General features: G+C 36.3%; 1 protein-coding gene across 8 annotated transcripts in view; it reads left to right on the forward strand.

The window, feature by feature from the left end:
- Nucleotides 1-27,461, forward strand: part of GRIK2 (glutamate ionotropic receptor kainate type subunit 2) — a 724,338-nt gene that overhangs the window by 260,516 nt on the left and 436,361 nt on the right. The gene's annotated exons all lie outside the window — the stretch shown is intronic.

Genomic DNA, 27,461 nt, shown 5'->3' on the forward strand with positions numbered 1-27,461 from the left:
AGGGTGAGGTGCATTAGCAGAAAGTCAGATCAAGCCCCAAGTGAAAGTGATGGTTGGTAAGCCTAGGGTCTCTTTGAGGAGACTCCCAGCACCTGCCCTCCCTCTTTGCTCCATTAGAAATAATCACTCCTAAGTGGCCCATTATCAGTGCCAGCATGATTTTTTTTTTCACATTTGCTAAAAGCTTTTCCCTTTTAGTTTTTCTTTTGTTTCTAAGGAATTATTTTAATTTTCTCTCCCCTTTATTTTGCAGTTAAACTGACTTGAAAAAATCTGATTTGAAATGGGGCTTACAGACCAATTTCTTCTTTCCTTGGGTTTATCCCACCACCGATTCCCCACCCCCTAGCACCTAGTAACAGTCATTGCATATGCATTAAGTGAAAGATCCATTAGTGGAGCATTGTTTTGCACTTCTGCAGACAAAGAAGAAAGAGACCTCCAGTTGGAATGAACTCTTTTTGTGTTTCTTTCTTTCTTTTTTTTTTTTTTTTTTTTTGGCAACAAATAGCTTTCTTTTAAATTCAGAAATGAAATGGCATTGAGGCCCTAAATTGCTCTCATCTAAAATGTTTCACTCTCATCTTCACTTTCCTAGATTATGATCAATTTTCCCCCAGAATGAATAATTCAAATTGAGCCTAGTCTTCTGAATCCTTAGAAAAAACAATGCCTTAGCATTTTTGGTCTATTCTACTCACTTATCAGTTGGCACATTTTGTTTGGTACTGGCAGATACTCTTTTTGCAACATATAATTTATTTTTCCAAATGAACTGCAAGCTTCTCAGGATTAAAGATCTTTTCACTCATTTATTTATTTATTCATTCATTCATTCATTCATTCATTCATTCAACAAATGTATTTGAACTTCTACCATGTGTTAAACATGTGCTAATCACTTGTAATACAGCCAAGAACTAGTCAGACAAAAATCCCTGCCTCCCTGGAGTTTATATTCTAGTGGAGGGAGAAAGAGAATAAGAAATCAGTGTCATAAATATGTAAATTATAGAGTATGTTAGAAGGTGATAAGTACAACAGAAAAAAAAAATAGAGCAATGCAAAAGGAATCTGAAGCTTAAGACAGGGCTACAATTTTAAATAGGATGGTCATGGGGAATGAGAGTAAGCCTTGTGGATAAATAGAGCATTCCAGGCAAATTTCATACGCTAAAGTGAGGACTTAAAAAAATGGAGTTGCCATCAGCTGACTGGGAAGGCTGTGTTTGAATATGTTAAGTTTTGAGTGCCTGCTAACATCTCACTGGAGATCTGATGAAGCAGGAAGTTGGATATAGGAGTCTGAAGATCCTGTAGGGTCTGGGATGAAATATTCATTTGAGAGTAGCAACATGAAATTGGATGCAATTGGATGAGAAATTGGATGAGATCATCACAGAAGTGAGCATAAACAAAGACTGGGAGATGACAGAAAATGATCTCTAGGATAAGAATAAAACGAAGAATATGAGTATCCTGAAAGTCAAGTGAAGAAATTATGTAAAAGAAGCAGGGAATAATACTGCTGACATGTCAAGTAAATGAAGGCTGAAACTAGGCTATGGAATTTAACAATCTGGAGGTCATTGATAATCTTGACAAGAACAGTTTCCATGGAGTGATGGAGGTAAAACCTTGATTAGAGTGAGTTTAAATAAGAATGCAAGGTGCAATAGATCAAATGTTTCTGTTCCCCCCAAATTCATATTCAAACTTTCATCTCAATGTTATTGCACTTAGAGATGGGGCCTTTGGGAAATAATTAGATCATAAAGGTGGAGCCCTCATGAGTGGAATTAGTACCCTTATCATAGGAGGCCAGAGAACTAGCTCAACCTCCTTCTGTCTTGTGAGGATACAAAAAAGGTGGCCCTCTCCAACTTAGAAGGACGTTCGACTAGAACCTGATGATACTGGCATCCTGACTTCAAATTTTCAGCCTCTAGAACTATAGGAAATAAATATCTGTTGTGTATAAGCCATCCAGTCTATGGCACTTTGTTTTACCAGCCTGAACTAATTAAAGCAGGGGACCGGGATTTGATGATTATAAATATAGACAATTTTTAGAATATTTTCTACAAAGAAAAACAGAAAAATGAAGTGAAAGATGGCAGGGGAATTAGTGTCAAGATGAAACTTAATTGAAATTAAATATATAACAGTATGTTTATATTCTGCTGGGAATAAACAAGTAGAGAAGGAAGACCTAATAATGCAGTATTGAGATCATTGTGACCAAATGTAACAATACAAAGGAAATGTTATTTTTTATAGCAGGTATATTTTATATATCTCAAACGAGAGACCCGATTTGTGATTTCTTTGATAAGCCTACTTGGTGGATAGGCCTCCAGGACTCTGTCAGCTGGTGCTTAAGCTTGAGGAGTTAAGATGAGTTTGTTTGCCATAGGAAAGAGGAAAAGAACTGGACAAGAAGACTACGTAGCACATAAACAAGGAGACAGATGTGGGGACTTGGGAAGTACATCATGGCTTGTTATATATGCCTTCTCCTCTGTCTCTCTAACTTTTCAGTAAAATCTACACTTGTAGGTTTGCTAATGGAAAAATGTCAAGATGTGCTAAAAGTTGCCTCAAGGTTGCAAACAGATTTAGAGTCAAAGTAGAGCCTACCCATGGAAGGACAAGACATGGGGGTTACAGAGTGGATTCTCTTTGACAGACTTCTGTTACCATCGCTTGCCCCAGACAGCTCTCACTTATTTTGTATCAAATTATCCCTTCAGAACATCATACCTGTCTCATTCTTCAAAGTCTTGCCTGGCAACACATACTATAGACTCCTAACTTACTTAGCTACCGGATCTTGACTTTCGGAGCTGTCATCCTTTGCCTATATAATGGCACAGCCTCCCCACTCCCCACCACCTGATCTCTCACTACCATATTTCCTCCTTGATCAATGCCAGGCAAAGTGAACTATTTACAGTTCCCCAAACTCATCATGCTATCTCATTACTAGGGTCTTTGTGCATTAAGTTCCCTCTGCCTGAGTATTTTTTTATTCCTCTAAGAGTCAGGCCCTCCTCTTTGCTGATTTGACTCAGACTACTTTAATATTTTGCCTAGAACAGCTTCCTTTTTTTTTTCTTACCTGTTGCCCAGGCTGGAGTGCAGTGGTGTGATCTCAGCTCACTGAAATCTCCTCTTCCCAGGTTCAAGCAATTTTCCTGCTTCAGCCTCCTGAGTAGTTGGGATTACAGGCACCGCCACCACACCTGACTAAATTTTTGTCTTTTTTTGTAGAGAAAGGATTTCTCCACATTGGCAAGGCTTGTCTCAAAACCTGACCTCAGGTGATCCACCTGCATGGGCCTTTCAAATTGCTGGAATTACAGGCATGAGTCACTGCATCAGCCACTTTAAACATCTTTCTAGTGGAAAATTCTGCCAGCTTCTGCACTTCTCTCATAGTGATACTTTTCATAATGTGCCACAACGGATGGCTTATTTTCTATCTCCCTGTATAAACTGTGGGATCTCTATCATCCTGGTGTTTTTTCTATATAGGATAGTGTCTGCTTCATAGTAGCTTGCCTAATAAATGTTTGTCAAAAACTGAATAAAACATCTGATGTCAAAAGTTGTGAGTACCAGGTAACTTAACGTGAGCCCTGGCCCCATATGAATGGGGGTTAAAGTTCATCTGCTTCTCTAAAATCAAGGTTATTGTATGTAGTAGCAATCTCCGGTACTCACAAATATACAAAGATACAACTTGGATCCTGATGTTTGTTTGTTTCTATTTTATTTTACTTTTTCCTTTCCCAGTCCTCTATTAGAACTAGAAACTGATTGGCCCTGAATCACAACTAATTTGGCTGGAGGCCTATCCTTGAGATTAATTCTTTTGATGTGTGCTTCTATACCTCCAGGTAATAGAGGCTTTCCCAAGATTGGGTAGTTGGCCTATGTTCTCTAGAGCCTGAATGGCTAGGAGACCAAGATTGCACAGCATCCGCAGCTATTTGACTCTTCTCTCCCTAATTATCTCCCCACTTGGTAACATATTCAAGACCAGCACCAGTCTGCAATAAGACATATTTTATGATTGGATTTAGGCTCCTATTTGGGAAGAAGTATTGCTGTACTATTGCATTAACTTTCTATCTCAACTAGGCTACTTCCAACTTACACTTCACTCCTGTCCCATTCACGCAAGATGTCAGTACATCTCATGACTGAGGCCTGGGTTATTGTTCCACTTTAGCCTCTATACCTGATGTCCAACATTGGCTCTGCCATTACTTCTGCCTTCTGAGTCTTTTTGCATACCCAACCGAGTCTCCTATCCACCTCTGCTCTGAAATCTTTCCCAATTCCCACTCTTCACCTTGCATGAACTACTCTCAGCTCTTCTTTGTGTTAACAACTTAGTGTTTTTTTATTGAAATTATAAATTTTATCAGGAAGTTGGAAATGCAGATGACATATGTATGGGGATTGATATCCTGGTATAACTAACTTTGACCTTTGAATACTATAAAAACTATAGCTATGGAACTTTGGATGACAAATCAGTGATTCTTACCTCTAGTTCTCGTTCCCAAAAGACTAATAAAAAGTTAACAATTTTCCACATTTCTCTGATTTTAAGGTACTCATTTAATGCTCATTCCTTTTCTTAAATCTCAAGTTCATAGGTTTTCTCCAACTATCTGGAAGATTAAAATAGAGCAAATATGATAAGAGTATTTTAGGTTTGAACACATGGATTGCAGAATGTGTATGCTGCCCAGAAACCTTACATGAATTTCTGGTGGTGTAAAAATTTTTGTAGAAATTTATTCCACACATCATGTAAATGGCTAAATTCTTCTTAAGGCAGACTATTATCTAGATATTTTGACAGATTTGGCAAAAAAAAAAAAAAAAAGACAATCCAACCTAATTCAATTTATTTTACTACCTATTCTTAAGAATAATTACTCACAAGAAAAAATACAGCTGCACCAATGAGTAAAACCCACACCTGCCACTTATTAAAGTAATTTTCAGTTTGCTCAAATCTTTGTGCCTCACTTTCCTTCACAAAGAGAAAAAAAAAACACTTACATGTAGTAAGTCATAAATATTATCAAATATCATTCTCAAAACTCTTGAGTTGCATTAAAGCAAACATAAATAATTAATGTTTTTACTTATTTTTACTTTCTTTTTAAAATGTAGAATAAAACACAATGGACCATAGACATGCACTTAAGGTACCAACCAGTGGGCACGACAAGATAATGTAAAGCTGATAGAATATAGGAGTAAGGAACAATGTATAACTATCTAAATGTGGATGGGAAGGGGTGCTAAATAGCCCCAATTTTCAATAGTTCCTTATAGAATTACAAGGATTACTGTTTAACATCAGTTATGAGAGAGGCTATGCAATGTATCAGCTTATTGTTTGGGAAGAACTTAGTAGAGATGGACCCTTTTCTCATTAGGACTGAAAAATTACATTAGTTTACTTATGGGAAAATGGTAAAGCTTTGAAAAGTGATGGAAATGATAAATGACAGACCGGGCATGGTGGCTCATGACTATAATCTCAGCATTGTGGGAGACCAAGGTGGGTGGATCACTTGAGGTTAGGAGTTAGAGACCAGCCTTGTCAACATGGGGAAGCCCCATCTCTACTGAAAATACAAAAATTAGTAGGGCATGGTGGCACGTGCTCATAATCCTAGCTACACGGGAGGCTGAGACAGAAGAATCATATGAATCTGGGAGACAGAGGTTGCAGTGAGCTGAGATTCCATTATTGTACTCCAGCCTGGGTAACAAGAATGAGACTCCGTTTCAAAAAAAAAAAAAAGAAATGATAAATGACAATCAGAAAGGCATAAGAGAAAATATTAAAGACACTCCTAATGAAGAAAATATTAAAAAGTTTAAATTCTAAAAATATTTTGGAATAGGTGTTTAAAAATAAAAAAAGATTTATGCTTAAATACAAAGCTAGACTTTTTATTTCAGCAAATAGGATAGTTATACTGTCCAAATATAGGAATAGATAAAATTCAACCTTCAGCACAAACTTAGTAGCCATTGTCATTGTTAAGGGCAAAAGTAAAGTATTTTGGAAGCATTTGGAACTTAAATTGCCCTTTGATAGTTAATTTGTGAAACTGACACATAATGAATAACTATGAAAAGTTGCAAAGCTACCTTAAAAAACACAGAAAGCTTCCCAACTAAGCAAAACTTCATCACATCTTGACTGAAGGTACTAATATAACCAAAAAAAACGAAGAAAGAATATGTCTATCACAAAGAGGATTTTACTTAAGTCAGACATTTAAGTTTCTTAAAAGCAGAGGGTTGCAGGGAAAACCAAAGACAACATTTCTCCAAAATTGTTAATGGGAAATAGATCCTTATGATTTACTACAAATAAGTCCAATCATATTGCACTCTGGATGCAAAGACTGAGTCCTAGATTTGGAGAAAGACTTCCAGGGTTTAAATCTGGCACTGCTACTTAGTAGCCATGGGCCTTTGAAAATAGTATTCCACTGCCAGGCATGGTGGCTCATGCCTGTAATCCCTGCACTTTGGGAGGCCGAGGCGGGTGGATCACTTGAGGTCAAGAGTTTGAAAATAGTTTGGCCAATATGGTGAAACCCTGTTGAAGAAAGAAGAAGAAGAAAGAAGAAAGAAGAAAGTAGAAAGAAGAAGAAGAGGAGGAGGAGGAGGAGGAGGAGGAGGAGGAAGAGGAGGAAGAAGAGGAAGAAGAAGAAGAAGGAAGAAAGAAGAAAGAAGGAAAGGAAGAAGGAAGAAGAAGAAAATATTCCAGATATCAGTGTTTTCACCTCATCTGCAGATGGGGCTGAAAATATTGCATCTTCATAGAGTGCTTGTAGATAAAATACACCTGGCTTATACACACACACGTGTGTGTATGTGTATACATACTGCATTTTAGGTTTTGGGGTACATGTGAAGAACATGCAGGAATGTTGCATAGGTACATACATGGCAGTACGGTTTGCTGCCTTCCTCCCCATCACCTATATCTGGCCTTTCTCCCCATGTTACCCCACCCCCTGCTGTCCCTCCCTTAGTCCCCCCACAACATACTTCAATGTGTGATGCTCCCTTCCCTGTGTCCACGTGTTCTCATTGTTCAGCACCTGCCTATGAGTGAAGACACGCAGTGTTTGATTTTCTGTTCTTGTGTCAGTTTGCTGAGAATGATGGTTTCCAGGTAAATTAGTTCAACCATTGTGGAAGACAGTGTGGTGATTCCTTAAGGACCTAGAAATAAAACTTCCATTTGACCCAGCAATCCCATTATTGGGTATATATCCACAGGATTATAAATCGTTCTATTATAAAGACACATGCACATGAATGTTCATTGCAGCACTGTTTACAATAGCAAAGACTTGGAACCAACCCAAATGCCCATCGATGATAGACTGAACAGGGAAAATGTGGCACATATACACTATGGAATACTATGCAGTTATAAAAAATGATGAGTTTGTGTCCTTTGTAGGAAAACACACACTTTCAAGAAATGTTACCTATGATTATTACATTTATTGACTGATATGGATAGGCTTTGTGTCCCACCCAAATCTCATCTTGAATTGTAATACCCTTAATTCTCATGAATCTAGGGAGAGACCTGGTAGAAGGTAATTGGATCATGGGGCAATTTGCCTCATGTTGTTCTTGCGATAGTAAGTGAGTTCTCACAAGATTTTATCAGAGGCTTTTCTTCCTTTGCTCCTCATACTTCTCTCTCCTGCCACCATGTATTATGTGCCTCTTTGCCTTCCATCATGATTTTAAGTTTCCTAAGGCCTCTTCAGCCATGGGGAACTGCAAGTCAGTTAAACCTCTTTCCTTTAGAATTATCTTGTCTTTGGTAGTATCTTTACAGCAGTGTGAGAACAGACTAATACAATGAGCCAATTCCCTTTATTCTGATTTCAAATGAATATCTTCAGATTATGATACAGTTTCTTGCATAACTTGAGAAAGTAATGGCCAATTTGAGTTTTGCCATGCCTGGAATAGTGTCATATTTTTATTATCAATTAGTGGATTGGATTTATACTGTTATATGCCAGTCTTATGATCTTGATTGTTTTAAGTCTTATTATGTTAGCAGTATGGCATATGCTTCATAGCAACCCAAAGGTCTTTTGAGCTAATGTCAAGATTCAAAAATTCAACATGTTGCCTCAGTTAAATTCTTTTTTTTATAAGAAATTTTATTTCCAAGAAAATAAATAATAGAGAATGCATGTAGATACATGGTAGGGTATCAGTCAAATACAGAATAAGGTGGAGTATAGAGAGAATTCTCCCTCTTCTTTTCTCACTTATGCTGATAGAGGATAAAATGCAAGATGACCTCCTTTCTATTAATATCATGCACTAGTTCAATATACCCTATTTTATCAACTCAACCTTAGATATACAATCAAAATGATCTTTGTAAAAAAATTAATTATTTTGTTATACCTTAAGTTCTGGGATACATGTGCAGAACATGCAGGTTTTTTACATAGGTATGCACATGCCATAGTGGTTGGCTGCACCCATCAACCTGCCATCTATGTTAGGTATTTCTCGTAATGCTATCCCTCCCCTATCCCTCTAACTCCTATCAGGCACTGGTGAGTGATGTTCCCTTCTCTGTGTCCATGTGTTCTCACTGTTCGACTCCCACTTAGGAGTAAGAATATGCGGTGTTTGATTTTCTGTTCATGTGTTAATTTGCTGAGAATAATGGTTTCCAGCTTAATTTAACTCATCCTTTTTTATGGCTTCATAGTATTCTATAGTGTATATGTGGTAGATTTTCTTTATCCAGTCTATCATTTGAGTCTATCAAATGCCCATCAATTGAGTTGTTTTCAAGTCTTTGCTCTTGTGAATAGTGCTGTAATAAACATATGTGTGCATATGTCTTTATAGTAGAATGATTTAAAATCCGTTAGATATGCACTCAATAATGGAATTGCTGGGTCAAATGGTATTTCTGGTTCTAGATCCTTGAGGAATCATCATACTGTCTTCCACAGTGGTTGAACTTATTTACACTCTCACCAACAGTGTAAAAGTGTTCCTATGTCTTCACAGCCTCTCCATCATCTGCTGTTTCCTGACTTTTTAATGATCATCATTCTAACTGATGTGAGATTGTGGTTTTGATTTGCATTTCTCTAATGTCCAGGGATCAGTGTGATGAGCTTTTTTCATGTTTGTTGGCCACATAAATGTCTTCTTTTGAGAAGTGTCTGTTCATATCCTTTGCCCAGTTTTTTATGAGGGCATTTTTTAATTGTAAATTTGTTTAAGTTCCTTGTAGATTCTAGATATTAGCCCTTTGTCAGAGGATAGATTGCAAAATTTTTTCCCTATTCTGTAGATTGCCATAGTTTTTTTTTGCTGTGCAGAAACTCTTTAATTTGATCCCATTTATCAATTTTGGCTTTTGTTGCCATTGCTTTTGGTGTTTTAGTCATGAAGTCTTTGCTTATGTCTATAACCTCAATAGTATTGCCTAGGTTTTTTTCTAGTATTTTTTTTTTTTTTTGGTTTTAGGTCTTACATTTAAGTCTTTAATCCATCTGGAGTTAATTTTTGTATAAGGGGTAAGGAAAGGGTTCAGTTTTAGTTTTCTATATATGACTAGCCAGTTTTCCCAACACTATTTATTAAATAGGGTATCTTTTCCCCATTGCTTGTTTTCATCAGTTTGTCAAAGATCAGATGGTTGTAGATGTGCTACATTACTTCTGAGGCCTCTGTTTTGTTCCATTGGTCTATATATCTGTTTTGGTACCATGCTATTTTGGTTACCATAGCCTTGTAGTATAGTTTGAAGTCAAATAACATGATACCTCCAGCTTTGTTCTCCTTGCTTAGGATTATCTTGGCTATATGGGCTCTTTTTGAGTTCCATATGAAATTTAAAGCAGTTTTTTTTCTAATTCTGTGAAGAAAGTCAGTGGTAGCTTGATGAGAATAACATTGAATATATAAATTACTTTGAGTCACATGGCCATTTTCATGATCTTCGTTCTTCCTATCCATGAGCATGGAATTTTTATTTTATTTTATTTTTTCTCTTACTTCCTTGAGCAGTGGTTTGTAGTTCTCAAATCCTTTGTAAGTTGTATTCCTAGGTATTTTATTTTCTCCATAGCAACTGTGAATGAGAGTTCACTCATAATTTAGCTCCTGTTTGTTATTGCTTATAGGAATACTTGTGATTTTTGCACATTGATTTTGTATTCTGAGACTTTGCTGAAGTTGCTTATCAGTTTAAGGAGATTTGGGGCTGAATTGATAGTGTTTTGTAAGTATACAATCATGTCGTCTACAAACAGAGACAATTTGACTTCCTCTCTTCCTATTTGAATACTCTTTCTTTCTTTCTCTTGCCTTATTCCCCTGGCCAGAACTTCCAATACTATGTTGAATTGGAGTGGAGAGAGAGGGCACCTTTGTCTTGTGCTGGTTTTCAAAGGGAACACTTCCAACTTTTGCCCATTCAGTATGATATTGGATGTGGGCATGTCATGAAGAGCTCTTATTATTTTAAGATACATTCTATCAATATGTAGTTTATTAAGAGTTTTTCCATGAAGTGGTTTTTAATTTTATCAAAGGCCTTTTCCGCATCTATTGAGATAATCATGTTTTTTGTCATTGGTTCTGTTTATGTGATGGGTCCTGTTTATTGATTTGTATTGGTTGAATCAGCCTTTCATCCTAGGGATGAAGCTGATTTGATTGTGGTGGATAAGCTTTTTGATGGGCTGCTGGATTCAGTTTGCCAGTATTTTATTGAGGATTTTCCCATTGACATTCATCAGGGATGTTGGCCTGAAATTTTCTTTTTTCATTGTGTCTCTGCCATGTTTTGCTTTCAGGATGATGCTGGCCTCATAAAATAAGGTAGGGAGGTGTCCCTCTTTTTCTATTGTTTGGAATAGTTTCAGAAGGAATATTACAAGCTCCTCTTTGTACCTCTGGTAAAATATGGCTGTGAATCTGTCTGATTCTGGGTTTTTTTGGGGGTGGGTAGGCTATTAATTACTGCCTCAATTTGATAATTTGTTATTGGTCTATTTGGGGATTTGACTTCTTCCTAGTTTAGTCCTGGGGAGGATGTATGTGTCCAGGAATTTATCAATTTCTTCTAGATTTTCTACTTTGTGTGCATAGAGGTATTTATAGAATTCTCTGATGGTAGTTTTTATTTTTGTGGGATCAGTGGTGATATCCCCTTTATCATTTTTATTGTGTCTATTTGATTATTCTCTCTTTTCTTATTTATTAGTCTGTTAGCAGTCTATCTGGTTAATCTATTTAAAAACACAGCACCTGGATTCATTGATTTTTTGAAGGGTTTTCTGTGTCTCTGTCTCCTTCAGGTCTGCTCTGACCTGTTATTTCTTGTCATCTGCTAGCTTTTGAATTTGTTTGCTCTTGATTCTCTTCTTCTTTTACTTGTCATGTTAGGATGTCGATTTTAGATTTTCCCGCTTTCTCTTTTGGACATTAGTGCTATAAATTTCTTTCTATACATTGCTTAGCTGTATTCCAGAGATTCTGGTATGTTGTGTTTTTGTTCACCTTGGTTTCAAAGAACTTACTTACTTCTGCCTTAATTTTGTTATTTACCCAGTAGTCATTCAGGAGCAGGTTGTTCACACTCCATGTAGTTGTGCAGTTTTGGGTGAGCTTCTTAATCCTGAGTTGTAATTTGTTTGCACAGTGGTCTGAGAGACTGTTATGACTTCTGTTCTTTTACATTTGCTGAATGTTTTACTTCCAATATTGTGATCAATTTTAGAATGAGTGCGATATGCTGCTAAGAAGGATATATATTGTGCTGACTTGGGGTGGAGAGTTCTGTAGATGTCTATTAGGTCTGCTTGGTCAAGAGCTGAGTTCAAGTCCTGAATATCCTTGTTAATTTTCTGTCTCATTGATTTGTCTAATATTGACAGGGGCGTGTTAAAACCTCCCACAATTATTATGTGAGAGTCTATGTAGGTCTCTAAAAACTTGTTTTTATGAAACTGGGTTCTCCTGTATTAGGTTCATATTTATTTAGGATAGTTAGCTCTTCTAGTTATGTTGACTACTTTACCATTATATACTGCCCTTCTTTGTCTTTTTGATCTTTGTTGGTTTAAAGTCTGTTTTGTCAGGCTAGAATTGCACCCTGCTTTATTTTTGCTTTCCATTTGCTTGTTAAATATTATCCCATCCCTTTATTTTGAACCTATGTGCACCTTTGCATGTGAGATGGATCTGCTGAACACTGATAGGTCTTGACTATCCATTTTGCCAGTCTGTGTCTTTTAATTGGGGCATTTATTCATTTAGATTTAAGGTTAATATTGTTATGTGTGAATTCGATCCTGTCATTGTGATGCTAGCTGGTTATTTTGCTTGTTAGTTGACACAGTTTTTTCATACTGTTTACAATTTGGTTTTTGCAGTGGATGGTATCAGTTTTTCCTTTCTGTATTTAGTGTTTTCTTCAGGAGCTCTTGTAAGGCAGGCCTGGTGGTGACAAAATTTCTCAGTATTTGCTTGTCTTTAAAGGATTTTATTTCTTCTTCACTTATGAAGCTTAGTTTGGCTGGATATGAAATTCTGGGTTGAAAATTCTTTTCTTTAAGAATGTTGAATATTGACCCCCACTGTCTTCTGGCTTGTAAGGCTTCTGCAGAGAGAGCACTGTTAGTCTAATGGGCTTTTTTTTTGTGAGTAACCCAACCTTTCTATCTGGCTTCCCTTAACATTTTTTTCCATCATTTCATCTTTGGGGAATCTGACAATTATATGTCTTAGGGTTGCTCTTCTGGAGGAGTATCTATGTTGTGTTTTCTGTATTTCCTGAATTTGAATGTTGGCCTGTCTTGCTAGGTTTGGGAAGTTCTCCTGGACAATATCCTGAAGAGTGTTTTTTTAGCTTGGTTCCATTCTCCCCATCACTTTCAGGTATATCAATATAACATAGATTTGGTCATTTCATATTGTCCCATATTTCTTGGAGATTTTGTTCATTCAGTTTCATTCTTTTTTCTCTAACCTTGTCTTGAGTAGGCAGTTTTCCCCTCACCAAGAAAACATAGCCATGAGGAAGTTCAAACTGGACAATAACCTTTCTCTCTTGCTTTATTTCATTAAGTTGGATATCAGTCTCTGATATCCTTTCTTCCACTTTATCAGTTTGACTATTGATACTTGTGCATACTTCAAGAAGTTCTCATGCTGTTCTTTTCAGCTATATCAGGTAATTTATGTTCTTCTCTAAACTGGTTATTCTAGTTAGCAATTCCTCTAACTTTTTTTCAAGGTTCTTAGCTTCCTTGCATTGGGTTAGAACATGCTCCTTTAACTCAAAGGAGTTTCTTATTACCCACTTCCTGAAGCCTGCTTCTGTCAGTTCATCAAAGTCATTCCCAATCCCGTTTTGTTTCCTTGCTGGCAAGAGTTGTGATCCTTTGGAGAAGAGGCATTGTGGTTTTTGGAATTTTCAGCCTTTTTGCACTGTTTTTTTTTTCTCACATTCATTGAGTTATCTACCTTTGGTCTTTGATGTTGGTGACCTTCAGATGTGGTTTCTGTGTGGACATCCTTTTTGTTGATGTTGATGCTATTCCTTTCTGTTTATTAGTTTTCTTTCTAATAGTCGGGACCCTCTGCTGCAGGTCTGCTGGAGTTTGCTGGAGGTCCTCTCCAGTCTTTGATTGCCTGGGTATCACAAGCAGAGGCTGCAGAACAGTAAAGATTACTGTGTGTTCCTTCCTCTGGAAGCTTCATCCCAGAGAGACACCTACCAGATGCCAGCTGGAGCTCTCCTGTGTGAGGTGTCTGTGGACCCCTGCTGGGAGGTGTTTCCCAGTCAGGAGGCACAGGGGTCTGGGACCCACTGGAAGAGGCTGTCTGTCCCTTAGCAAAGCTTGAGTGCTGTGCTGGGAGATCCACTGCTTTATTCAGAGCCAGCAGGCAGGAATGTTAAAGTCTGCTGAAGCTACACCCATAGCCACCCCTTCCCCAGATGCTCTGTCCCAGGGAGATGGGAGTTTAACTATAAGCACTTGACTGGGGCTGCTGCCTTTCTTTCAGAGATGCCCTGCCTAGGGAGGAGTAATCTAGAGATGCAGTCTGGCTACAGTGGTTTTGCCGAGCTGTGTTGGGCTCTGCCCCGTTTGAACTTCCTGGTGGCTATGTTTACACAGTGAGGGAAAAACTGCCTACTCAAGCCTCACTGATGGCAAACACCCCCCACTTAACCAAGCTGGAGCATCCCAGGTTGACTTCAGTCCACCGTGCTGCAGCAAGAATTTCAAGCTAGTGGATCTTAGCTTGCTGGGATCTGTGGGAGTGGAATCCACTGAGCTAGACCACTTGGCTCCCTGGCTTCAGCCCCCTTTTCAGGAGAGCAAATGGTTCTGTCTCACTGGCATTCCAGGTGCCAGTGAGGTATGAAAAAAACATTCCTGCAGCTAGCTCAGTGTCTGCCCAAACAGCCACCCAGTTTTGTGCTTGAAACCCAGGGCCCTGGTGATGTAGGCATCCGAGGGAATTGCCTGGTCTGTGTGTTGTAAAGACCATGGGAAAAGTGTAGTATGGGGGCTGGAATGTACCATTCCCCACAGCAGAATTTTTCACGACTTCTCTTGACTAGGGGAGGGAGTTCTCTGACTCCTTCTGCTTCCCAGGTGAGGTGGTGCCTCAACCTGCTTTGGCTCACCCTCTGTGGGCTGCACCCACTGTCTAATCAGTCCTAGTGAGATGAGCCAGGTACCTCAGTTGGAAATGCAGAAATCATCCGCCTTCTGCATTGATCTCGCTGGGAGCTGCAGACTGGAGCTGTTTGTTTTCAGCCATCTTACCAGCTGCCAAAGTGATCTTTTAACAAGAAAATTTGTTCATATCATTCATAATTTCTTCAGTGATTTCACAGTGGGCAAGGGAGGTATTTACCTAACTCACACAATAACTCCAGCTTCCTCACCCTCAGAGGTAGGGCCCAGTACTGGGTAATGTAATTTCATACATTAAAGTAAGTCTGTGTACAGTTGATTAGATCAAAAGTTAAAACTTCTGGACCAATTATATTCTTTCTTCTAGAAATTTGGAATTGTGATGAAGAGAGATTAGTTGTTCTCTTCCAGCTGCTAGACTCAGTAGTTGAATAATGGCCATGTCATCTATGTGAACTGTGAAGCAGAGAAAGCTGGTCTAGTTTGAAAGAAAATAATGTTTCTTTCTAACTAGAAACTCCTTGTTTCTGCTTCTAAGGACTTACTGAGTTCCCACACTTGTGTTTCATGAAACTGCCTAGATTTTTCTGCTTAAGCAGAAATTATTTTTAAGTATAAGCCTGGATTATTTTTTAACTAATTGCAACTATGATATTCATTCTCTTGGTAAATGCAATCTAACATGATGCCCTTCATAAGTGGTCTTTATCAACTACTAGTCCAGCCTCACTTCCTACTATGTCACAGCTTCTACTTGATACCCCAGCTATCCAGCAAACATCACACAAGACTTTTTCATCTTTCTATATTCTCATACAATGGTGTTTTGTATGTACATTTGCTTGTCCACTTGCTAACTGGTTACCCATCCTTAGGTATTTTATTCTGAACACTTCTTTTATGCTTTGAAGACTCTTACATTATTGTGCATAAGTCATTGAAGAAAAGTGATTTGCATATCTGTCTCACCTATAATCTCACAGGTGGTTTTATTTTTGTGTTTATATTTTTGTATTTCACTTCTGTATTCTCAATTCAAAATACACAATATTTGCTGTCATTTATTCTTGATATACTTACATTTTTAATCATTCATAAGATGTATATTCAATAAGCACAATTACTGAGGACTTTGGGGTTGATGATATTATTTCTGGGACAAAGAGATCAAAGAAAACCTGAGATTCTAAAGAGTTATATTCTACTTGGCATTCCCACCAGGACATAGAAGTTCTGATAATTATTGTTAGTCATGAGCCCAGCAACATAAAGCATCATAAGCTGTTTCATCAATGTCAACTTTAAATCATATTTGATGTATTAAGTGCCAGTATAAAACCAATAACAGCAGCATCCTGGGACAGAGCCAAAATAAGAGCTGTGAAGGATCATTTGCTGTTCATAACGGCATTGACTTGAGCACAAGTGGGGATTAAAGAACAGCAGGCTACCTAATCAGCCACTGTCTGGAGAGCTGAAGTTGGGTTATCTCAAGCTGAGAGGGCAGTGAGAGTGACAGAAAGACAGGTGTACATCTGAACAGGTTGTCAGGAGACAAAGGTGCCTGCAAAGTGGCCGTCAGAATTGAACAATGAGGTATGTCAGCCCCACTGAGGGTGAGTCAGTCACACCGACAAGATAGCAGGTGATGAAGTATGTATGATGAAGTATGAAATGTGCTGTGAAGTAGAAGGAGAAATACACAGAACTCCCAGGTTGTCCAGGATGTTCCTCAATTATGCTTGTTGTCTTTGTCTAATTGTGAAGCAACTACCTCTATGTCGTCTGCTCTTAAAAAGATGCCAGTTTGGTGAAAAGTAAGAGTGACTGACTATAAACAACAATTGAATCAAAATATTAGCAAATACTGGACACAGACCAAAGTTACGATAATCTTGTTTAAAGAGTTCCTAAAACATTGCTGTGATGCATCTCTGGATTGTGTTTGTGTGGGTGTCTGTGTGCCCAGAATCCTTTCAAGGGAATCTTCTCAGTCCACATGTTTCAGGCAAGGCTGATTTTCTTCTTTAGTCACCCACTCATGACATTCAGTAGACAGCTAACCTAACTACAACTCTCTACTCCCACCAAATCATGCCAGTCCGGGACAGAGGCCTTCCTAGAATACTGACAGAACTTTTGAGGAAAATGTATTTTTATGCCTATGAAATTCTGTTAGTCATTTGTGCTATCAAATGGGAGAAAGGGAAGGAGTAATTAAGGTAACAGAGGAAAAGAGAACAGAGAAACAAAGAAAGAATTCCTTGTTTCAACCATGCCTGTAGTTTATTCTTAATTATGGGAGACAGTAAGTTTTGCTCAGTGTAGTATGAATTGGACCTGCACATTTTACCAAGGGAGTCCTTACAAATACAAATGCTTTTTCATTAAACTGCCCAACTTTTTACCTCCCCCATCTCATTATATCAAATATAAGTCCACACAAAGCAGCTGTACAAATAGGACAAAAAAGAAACAGAAAATTTCTTTTTTGAGTCCAGGCTTTAGTCAACAAAGAACTAAGCCACTGTCCATGACTGGTGTTCCAGTAAGCACAGCTCTTTCATCAGTCACTAATGTGCTTATTTCTCTCATGATCGAGAGGCAAGCAAATTTTAATAGCAATAAGCAAAGAGACAGAATTAAAATGCAACATTAATTTTACTGGTTTCTCACAGACTGAAATATTCTGAACAGAAAACTGACCTTAGCACATATGGAGCTTAGACTAAACTTGAGAGGCTAAAGGCTTTTAGCATTGGCATGACCAAAAGCACTGTTTACTTTTGATAATGGCATAATTGCTTTTTTCATATCAGTGAAAGTAGAAACAGAAACAGCATATTTTTGTATTGGCTTTATAAGTAATAATCAGGCTGGTGGCCTGGATTAGTCTGTTCCCATGCTACTAAGGAAGACATATCCAAGACGGGGTCATTTATAAAGAGAAAGAGGCTTAATTAACTCACAGATGACTGGGGAGGTCTCGCAAGCATGGAAGAAAGTTAAGGAGGAGTAAAAGCACATCTTTCATGATGGCAGGCAAGAGAGCATGTGCAGGGGAACAGCCCTTTTATAAAACCAATTCTTGTGAGACTTACTATCATGATAACAGTATAGAAAAATCATCCCCCATGATTTAGTTACCTCACACTGGGCCCCTCCTAAGACATGTGGGGATTATGGGAGCTACAGTTCTGGATGAGACTTGCATGGGGACACAGCTAAACAATATCATAGACCTTGCTTTCCTTAACATTTCTCTGCTGGAATCAGATACACTCCATATAATACCTTAGTTTAGTCCTGGCCATGACCATGGGGTTGGTGTAGAGCTAGTCTTGCATATTGGACCCAGCCTCAAGCATGTGATGGGAGTTCTGGCACTCACTGTCCACCTCATTTTCCTTAATCCTACTGCTTTCCCCATCCAGAACCGGAGACTTCTGGTTATATCACTAAGATACCACCTAGTAGGATTGCATTCTGTTCTCCATGCTGTTTTCTGTACAATTGTCTATGAAAAGACTGGTTGTCTGGAATCACAGTAACTCCCTCCACTTGGTCAAAAGAAGCATAGCCACTGTCATACTGTATCTATGCTTTGGAGTTCATTGTATATTGAGTGAAATCTAAAATTTTATATTGGAAGACACTGAATATGGTTTCACCTAGCTGCTTTCATATATTTAATACTACATCAAAACCTCCTTGGCAAGTTCCTGCCTTCTTTATTCCCATGTTTCCATCACTAAATTCACCATATTTAAAAAATAAACCTTAAAGGTTATGAATTGCTACTGAATATACAAATATATAGGAGTAATACTAGTTAGGAGGCTTTTGTTAGAATCCATTTGATAGATTGTGATAGTTTAGTCCAGTATGCTAGAAGAGGTAACAGTTGGTTATTTTCTAGGTATTTTTGAAGATAGATCAGATAAGATTTTCTAAAATGCTGGATGTGGCTTGTGCCAGAAAGAATGCCATCAAAGGTGACATCTATGTTTTTGACTTGAGTAACTGGAAAGGTAAGTTGCCATTATCCTGCTTAGAGATGACTGAGGGAAGTGCAGCTTTGGAGACTACAGAGATGGAGAACTAGTTTTGGAATACTGTTTGTAGTATCTACTAACCATCAAAATAAAGATGTAACATTATTTAGGTACCCTGAAGACCACCCTCATTTTAACACCAACTGCAAAGTTCAAGGGCTTCCAAGGTCACCTTCACTTCTGACACCAGTTGCAATTTCAGGGGTCTCAAAGATCACTCTCAAGTTTGATAATTTGCAAGAATGAGTCACAGAATGCACTGAAAGCTGTTATACTCATGGATACCATTCATGACAGCCAAACAATATAGGTTAAAATTGGCCAGTGGAAGAAGTGGATAGAGCGGAGTCCAGGAGAGGTTCATGCTCAGACCTTTCAGTTGTTCTTTCCCAGTGGATTTGTGGACAGTGCTCACTTCTCCAGGCAATGACCTGTGACAATTTGCATGTAGTATTGCCAACCAGGCAAGCTCACTAGAGCTTGAGTGTCCAAAGTGTTTATTAGGATTTGATCATGTAGAGATGACTAGCCACCCAGCTGGCTGACCTCTAGTCTCTAGGCCCTCCACAGGTTGAGCTGATGCCTTGAATGAATCACATTGTTAGACTAATCACATTGTTTGCCCAAGGTACCCAGGTAAACAAAAGCACTCTTATTAGATAGGGCATGCAAAGGCTTAGAGATTATCTCCCAGGAGCTAATGGCAAAGGCCAGATCTTTCTTTAGGTAAAATTAATTCTTTATTACACAGATGTCAAATAGAAAAGTGAACGTAGGCATTTCTAGAGTTCAAGAAAGTGGACTGGTAAGAGGTATACCAATGTATGGACAGTGTATTAGTTAGAGTACTAGCAGAAAGTAAAATTCACTTAGATGGTTTTAATGAAAACATTTTGATAAAGACACCCCTTACAGGACTGCAGGCAAGATTTTGAGATCAAATACGGCCTGTTGAGGCATATCTATACCAGCATACCCTGGGATCCAAGGAAAAAGCAGTTAACAGAACCAATGAAAAGGGTTAACAAGTGCCAAGCACATTGCTAAGGGATTTGTATGCATTAGCTCATTTGATTTTTCCTATATGGTAATAATAATTATTATCAAATGCTTATGAAGGAGAAAACTAAAGTTTAGAACATTTGAATACCTTTGTCTGTATTTGTTCAGGAGAGAGTTAATGAACTGGGATTCAGCCCTAATCTGCCTGCCACAGGCTGCCATGCCACTGACATGATTCCAAAATGTGACATTGTTGTGCCACATGTAAGATCATCCCGTGGGTTTCAGTCTCTCTCCAGGACTTACCAACAAAAGCCTGTCTAGTTAGTGACTCTCAACACTTAGGCTTTCCTGGGAGACTTCTGCGTTGCCAGATCAGGGTTGTGAGCATTTCTTATATGGAAGTTTACAAATGGGAGCAGAAAAGAAAAAAACAAAAATATCATGGCCTAATTATCCTGTGGAAGGAAGTTAGGGCAGAGGTAAATTAGACTTCCTAGGAATATAGACGCAAAGGAAGCATGTGTGTGTATTTTTCCAAGTGTATACACACATGTGCATGTATTAAGTGTCAAAGTGTGTTTTCAGGATTTCAGTGTGTTTGAGAAGAGAAAAACACTACAGGATTTTAGTTGCATCTGGCTATAAATTTGTATGCTTTTAAAATGTTTTCATGAGATTTTAAAGGTCAGAATTCCTATTGGGATGCTATTTATTTGAATGTATCATGGTTCAAAGTTGCCATGTGTCCTGGCTTCAAAGAGAACGTAGCGCCTAGACTGTATTATTATTATTTTTTGTTGTAAAACATGGAAGAACTTTTCCATCAATAAAACAATATGATTTAATATCATAAAAATGAGCAAGAGATTTTAATATGGAGATAACCATTATATAATGCCACCATGCCTATATCACCACCTGTGGTCAGATTCCACATTGAAACTAGACACAGAACTGGACTCAAAACATTCTTGGCACAGTGCTTCATTTAGCTACAAACAATCAATTGACGCTGACATGCACATTAAAATTCACTTGCCACTTGATTTATAATGTATCAAGCTAGAATGTTTTAACATGTTACGAGTCTTCAATGTACTAGGTTATATCATAATTTTAGAATAAAGAAAATTTCAAAGAAAGAAGACAATATATCTGTAAAATCAGGGTTAGGATTTGAGTATGTCCCAAGGAGACTAGTCCTCCAATTCTGTTTTGCATAGCTTTCTTTTCCTCTTCTGAGAAGTTAAAAAACTCTTTGAAGGTTTCCTTTCCTTTCTCTTTCCCTTCTATTCTCTTCTTTCTCTAAGCTCCAATTATCTCTGTTTTCAATGTTCGTTGTACTAAATAAATCCACCTCACTCTCCCAAGAAATTTGAATGGCTGATACAAATTTGTAGACTAGATTTTGTTTCAGTGCCAATCTACTACTCATGTCTAAACCATTTAAAATTTTCTTATTATAGTTAGTGCTCATCTCTATTTTTTCAGTATTATCATACATTACAAAGTCCAGAGCTGGTACATATACACTGTTTAGTTTGCCTTAAAATATTTCTGTAGCCCACATACATTCTACTAAAATTAACTCTTTGAAATGCCATACTTTGGCCTCTCAATAAATTATTTTTTCTCAACTGAAAAAAAAGATGATGAGGAAACATGAAATGTACATGAGTCATTTTTGTATAGTTTATAATACAATGCATTTTGGGTCGAGTCTGAACTTGCACAAAGACTGACTGAAATGATAAATAGGCCTGTTGATTAAGCCAGGTGGCAAATCACTAGTTTGTGTAGCTGCCGAAATGGATACCTGGGTATGGGAGGAAACCTGGGACTCCCTTCCTGCGGATAGGGTAGACGAGGCCTGCCGTAGAGGCGGTGTGATTAATCTCTTTAGAAGGCGGTGCCAGCTGCAGTGTGCACAAATGGCTCCTTCTGGATTCTCCTTAAAAGCTAAATTGATGGCAATCTCTGAAAACAGCAGCTCAGACCTCTGTTCCTGTAAGATAAAGACAAACCTTGATTTCAGCTACGACTGAAATAAGTGAAAGTAGAAAAAGCTTAAAAAAAAAAAACAGTACTGTACTCTTAAGGGAGGAATTAGAGGTAATAGAATGTTACTCATCTACCAGAATATAGGGATAATTGCAATGTGGTGCCTTTTTTTGTTGTTAGATTTTGTGGAGCCCATCTGTGCAGATTATTATTGTTATTTTTTTTACTATCACTACATCGATTAATTACATTAGGGAAGAAGGGGACATTTTAATTAAAAGGCTGTTTTAAAGATTCTCCTCTGTCATTAAATAGTTTAACAATTTAACTAGGCACCAAATTTGTTAGTAAAGAATAATTCTGAAAATGTTTGTTTGCAAATTATTAGCCACATTTTCCACAAAATTAATTTTGCCTTTATTTTTCATTAAATCAATGTGTCCATTAATTTCTTCATTTTGACCAAAGGACTGTAGGACAGCAAGACATGTAAACAGTCTCAATTATTTTGAGAGACTTATTTTTTCCTAAAAAAAGAAAAGAAAACCTCTCATTTTACAAAGTATGCATATTTGCTTTTGTCTGATTAGGGCAATCTTTTCTGAAATTGGCATTTTTAGAACATGATGAGTTGGAAAAAGAAGACATGGGCGAGTGAAAACATGGATAGAGACCCACAGAAATAAATATGCAACCAATCATGTAATTAAAAAAAATTGCTGCTACTTAAGTCCATACTTCTTTGCATAAGAAACTTCATCCACACAAGTTATATTACAGGAATGCCTTCAAATATTTCACATAAACTGGGTGGGTAAACATCTATTCTTAGGATGTCTTCAATGCATCTTTCATTTTGTCAACCATCTTCCATTCTCCCAGAGTGTGCTCAATAATAGAATTCAGAGACTTGTATCTAAACGAAAGCAAAGGATCAAGAATGAAAGTAAATATGGTATATTAGAAATACCATGGGACAGAACAAGGGAGACTTAGAAGCTAAGAGAAGATTCTAAGCAACTCCTGGTGCAGGAGTTGAAGGAAAGTGATAATTTAAAAACCATGATTCTATTTCTGTATTTAAACAGTTTTCTAGACTGTTTCTGTCTGTTTGAAATAGTGAATAATTTTTATTTAAAACATTGAATTTGAAAAGTATTATAGAAATTACTTTTGTATTAAAAAATGCCAGAGTCAAACTGTATCTCATGCAGTTGAAGACTGAATAAATACTATTATTCTAGTCATTATATTTATCTAGAATCAGCATCTTGCACATAGTAGATGTAGAAAATATATATGTGGAATGAATGAATGAAGACAACATTTCACTCAAATTTTCAAGTAGGAGATGGCAGGTCTTACTAGTAGTGAGGTTTTTATTATTTTTTTTCACTCTTCAGTATTATTCCCAAGGGAAGCTGGCAAACTGAAATCTGTTACATTAATGCCAGTAGAGATGTATAAGTGTGAAGAGAGTAAGTAAACATTTATTGTACCTGATGGCTCAATGGACTATCCACATGAGCTCTTAAGAGACTTGAAAATACTTGACAGTATTTATCCTTAGGATGAACTCCACAAAAACTGTTTGTGGATATTATTTTCAGAAAATTTCTATTTTAAGTTCAGTTGAGATTTTTCATTTCAAAAGTGATGACCTAATATGTAACTATATAGCTCCTTTACTTTGGTAATGAGTTAATTTCTTAAAATATATTTTTAAATTCTGATGTTAGGTTTTCTGTCTAAATCAGTGTCAAATTATCACCCAAAAATAGATATAATCACTAGGACATTTTTAATATACTGTTTTCCCATGTTAGCCAATAAAATGATAAGGACAAACTGCCATTTATTGAAGGTCTAATATGTGCCAGTTTATTTTTCAGTGTTTTACATGTTAAACCATAGATGATTCTACATTCTTATAGAGAAAAATACATCAAAACTAAGAGTAATATCATGCCTTGCACAAAGTCACACAGATTGTAAAGTTTTGAACTGAGATTCAAACCCAATATCCCAGCTATAATAGACTAAATCCCCCAAATTTACATTTGACTCACAAAATCTTGTGAGATAAATAGGACAAAAGCAGTTTTATTTTCTTTATTTAGCTAGGGTTGCTATTTGATTATTCTGCATTTATGGAAATAGTTTTGGAGAATGAAAGAAATTTAAAATAGAAACATTTTAGGGGTAATCCAAATTAGCAACTCTTAGACATTTTAGTTTTAGTACCACTTTATATCCTTAATAGTTATTGAAAATCTCTAAAAGCATTTAAAATACCTGCTATATTTCTTGATATACCACATTAGCATAAAAAGTAGAACATTCAATTTATTGTTATTTAATAACAATAAACTAATTACCTGTTCACATAAATATTATATTTTTATGATAAGTATCTAGATGTTCCCAAATAAAAAAAAATAGTGAGAAGGGTAACATTATTTCAGATATGTATAAGTCTTTTTAATATTTAAGTTAATGAGAAGCAGCTAGATTTTCATATATGCTTCCTCATTCAATTTGTTATAACATCACATATCCTGTAATGTCTGGAACACTCCACTGCACATGTGTGAGAGAATGAAAGTTAAAGAAAAGGAACTACTTAGTAGTATGATTAAAAAATAGCTGGGCCTGAAGGGTACAGTGTCTTTGGAGCCACTTCAAGAGCTGCTGATCTGGATAAAACTTTCATTTAGAAGACATGGAAATTAAGGTGTCTCATGGATCTCTTACTGATGATCGATTAGAGAGGGACTGATTCTTTCCTACAAGTGTATTAGCTATGGCTAAGATGGATGCTAAAACTGTATCGTGGACATATATGAAGATGATTTTGAGTGGAGGTTTGTATTTCACCTCCCTCCCACTGATGGCACAACAACCTACCCGCAACCTACTGAAAACTACCTACAACCCTACTGAAACTACCCTTCCCTGGAGCAACAATGATCTTATATAGTTTTCTCAACGTATAGTTTTTTGTACATATGTGTTTGGAAGGATGTCAGCCCAGTGTTAAGCTCTAGCAGGTGTTACAAGTTCAAATATCTATTTTTGTTTTTGTACAACTCAATGTTAACATCTGTGCTCACTAAACACATGTTAATTCTCTAGAACTTATTGTAGTATGTTTAATGGATACATTTAATATCAGTTTTTTAATGTAGTATTTAACTATCATTAGTAAATATTTAAATTTGCAAAACAAAATCTGATAGTACTATTTTACCATGCAATTTTTGTAGCTGTTATATGTTGAAGCTGTTTATGTAGAATTTTACATGGCAAAATTCTAAAATAACTTATAGTGAAGCAATTTTATGGGACCATGCATTTTTAAGACAAAATATACTAAGTATATTTGTAACTTTACTTTTTTTATTGTTAATTGATACATAATTTCAATGTTTATGGGGTATAATGTAATGTTTTGATACATGTATATACATACTAATAAAATTAGAATAATTTTATATTTATATAGTAATTATGTATTACTATATACATATAGTAATATCCATTACCTAGAACATTTATCATTTATTTGTGGTGAGAACAGACAAAATCTTCTTTTCCAGCTATTTTGAGGTAAATAAAACCCTATTGTTGACTACAGTAATTCTTCTAAGCAATAGGACACAAGCATTTATTATTCTTCCTTTCTCATTGTAACTTTATACCTGCTGACCATCCTCTCTCTGTCCCTCTCTTCGCTCTACCCTCCTGAGTCTCTGGTAACCATAGTTCTATTTGCTACTTCTTTAAGATCAGATTTTTAGATTCCAAATTGGAGTGAGAACATGTGGTATTTGTGTTTCTGTGTCTGGCTTATTCACTTAATATAATGACTTCAGTTTCATCTATATTGTTACAAATAAGATTTCATTTTTTGTGGCTGAACAGCATTGGAGTGTGTGTGTGTGTGAGTGTGTGTGTGTGTGTGTGTATGAGTGTATGCCACATTTCTTTATCCATTTATTCATTGTTAGATACCATTTAGGTTGATTTTATATGTTGGCTATTGTGAATACTACCACAATAAACACGGGAGTGCATATATCTCTTTGACATACTGATTTTTATTTCTAATGGATAGATACCCAGTAGTGGGGTTGCTTTATCATATAGTAGTTCTATTTTTAATTTTGTTAGAAACCTCCATGCCATTTTTATAATGGCTGTGCTAATTTACATTCCAATCAGCAGTGTGTGAGGGTTACTTTTTCTCCACATCTTCACCAACATTGTTATTTTTTGTCATTTTGAGAATAGCCATTTTAGTTGGAGTTAGATAATATCTCATTGTGATTTTAATTCTATTTCCCTGATGATTAGTGATGTTGAGCATTTTCTGCAAAACTGTTGGCCATTTGTATGTCTTCTTTTAGGAAATACCTGTTAAAGCCTTTTGCTCATATTTTAATCAGGTATTTGTTTTTGGATATGGAGTTGTTTGAGTTTCTTATATATTCTGGATATTAACTCCTTTTCAGATCTATAGTTTGCAAATATTTTACCCATTCTGTAGGTTGTCATTTCACTCGATTGATGAATTCACATATTTTTAAAACATGCATCTTATTTGAGGATAAAAATAGTAAAAACTTACTAAGTTGTTAATTTTATTAATATTAACTATGTTACAAATATGCATATGACATTACATATGTAAAAATATTTATTTAAATTGAATTAAAAATTCCCAGAATTAGATTTTTTTCAAGATTTTATGTTATTTTGATACACAATAGATTTTTAGTACTATAGAATTATATTTATTTCTGTTTCCAAATAAACCTAGTAACAGGTATGTATACATACAGACAGACAACATGTGCACACACACAAACACACACACACACTGGATTATTTACAAATATTTTGCTTTATCATTGTTTCTCATTCTGTATCGAAGGTAGTTTTTCGGGGAAAATAGACATAGATAATAATATAGACATGATATTTTAAGAGTCAAAGGCAAAAAGAAACTTGGTTAATTTGATTCAAGCTACAATATAATTGGATGACCATTTTTTCTTTTCAGACTGTTTAACATAGTGGCTCTTTTGTGTCAGCTCTTAAATGTGTTTCATTACTTAAAGATTGTATAAATGAATACATTCAATAATTTGTTTCTTATTTTAAAATTCATCACAGTTATAGGATTTATTGGAAATATATCTATTAATGTGATATATTTTTACCTTAATTAGCAGCTATTTCTCTATGAGAATGCTTACTTCATAAATGTGTGCAGGTATATTTACTTTTGAATTTAATGTTATTAACTAGAAAACAGTACAAAAAATGTTAGCTTCATTTCTTAATTATGGTTCAGGCTATTTAAAATCTATTTTATTAAAGAAATTATTTCACTGTTACATATATACCAACTTATGCTTTCAGGTTATTCACCAGAGCATTACTTGTTACTTAAGATGAAAAAAAGTAACCAGACTTTCTAATAATAGGGAATAGTTACATAAATTAGGTACATGATAAAACAGAGTGTTCATTAAAGGTGAACAAGAATAATAATAACTGACTTACAATGCCCTCTAAGGCATTATCACAAAACAACTATTGGTGTAAAATACAATTC

This window comes from Callithrix jacchus, chromosome 4 (assembly GCF_049354715.1).
Source record: "Callithrix jacchus isolate 240 chromosome 4, calJac240_pri, whole genome shotgun sequence".
Taxonomy (NCBI): domain Eukaryota; kingdom Metazoa; phylum Chordata; class Mammalia; order Primates; family Cebidae; genus Callithrix; species Callithrix jacchus.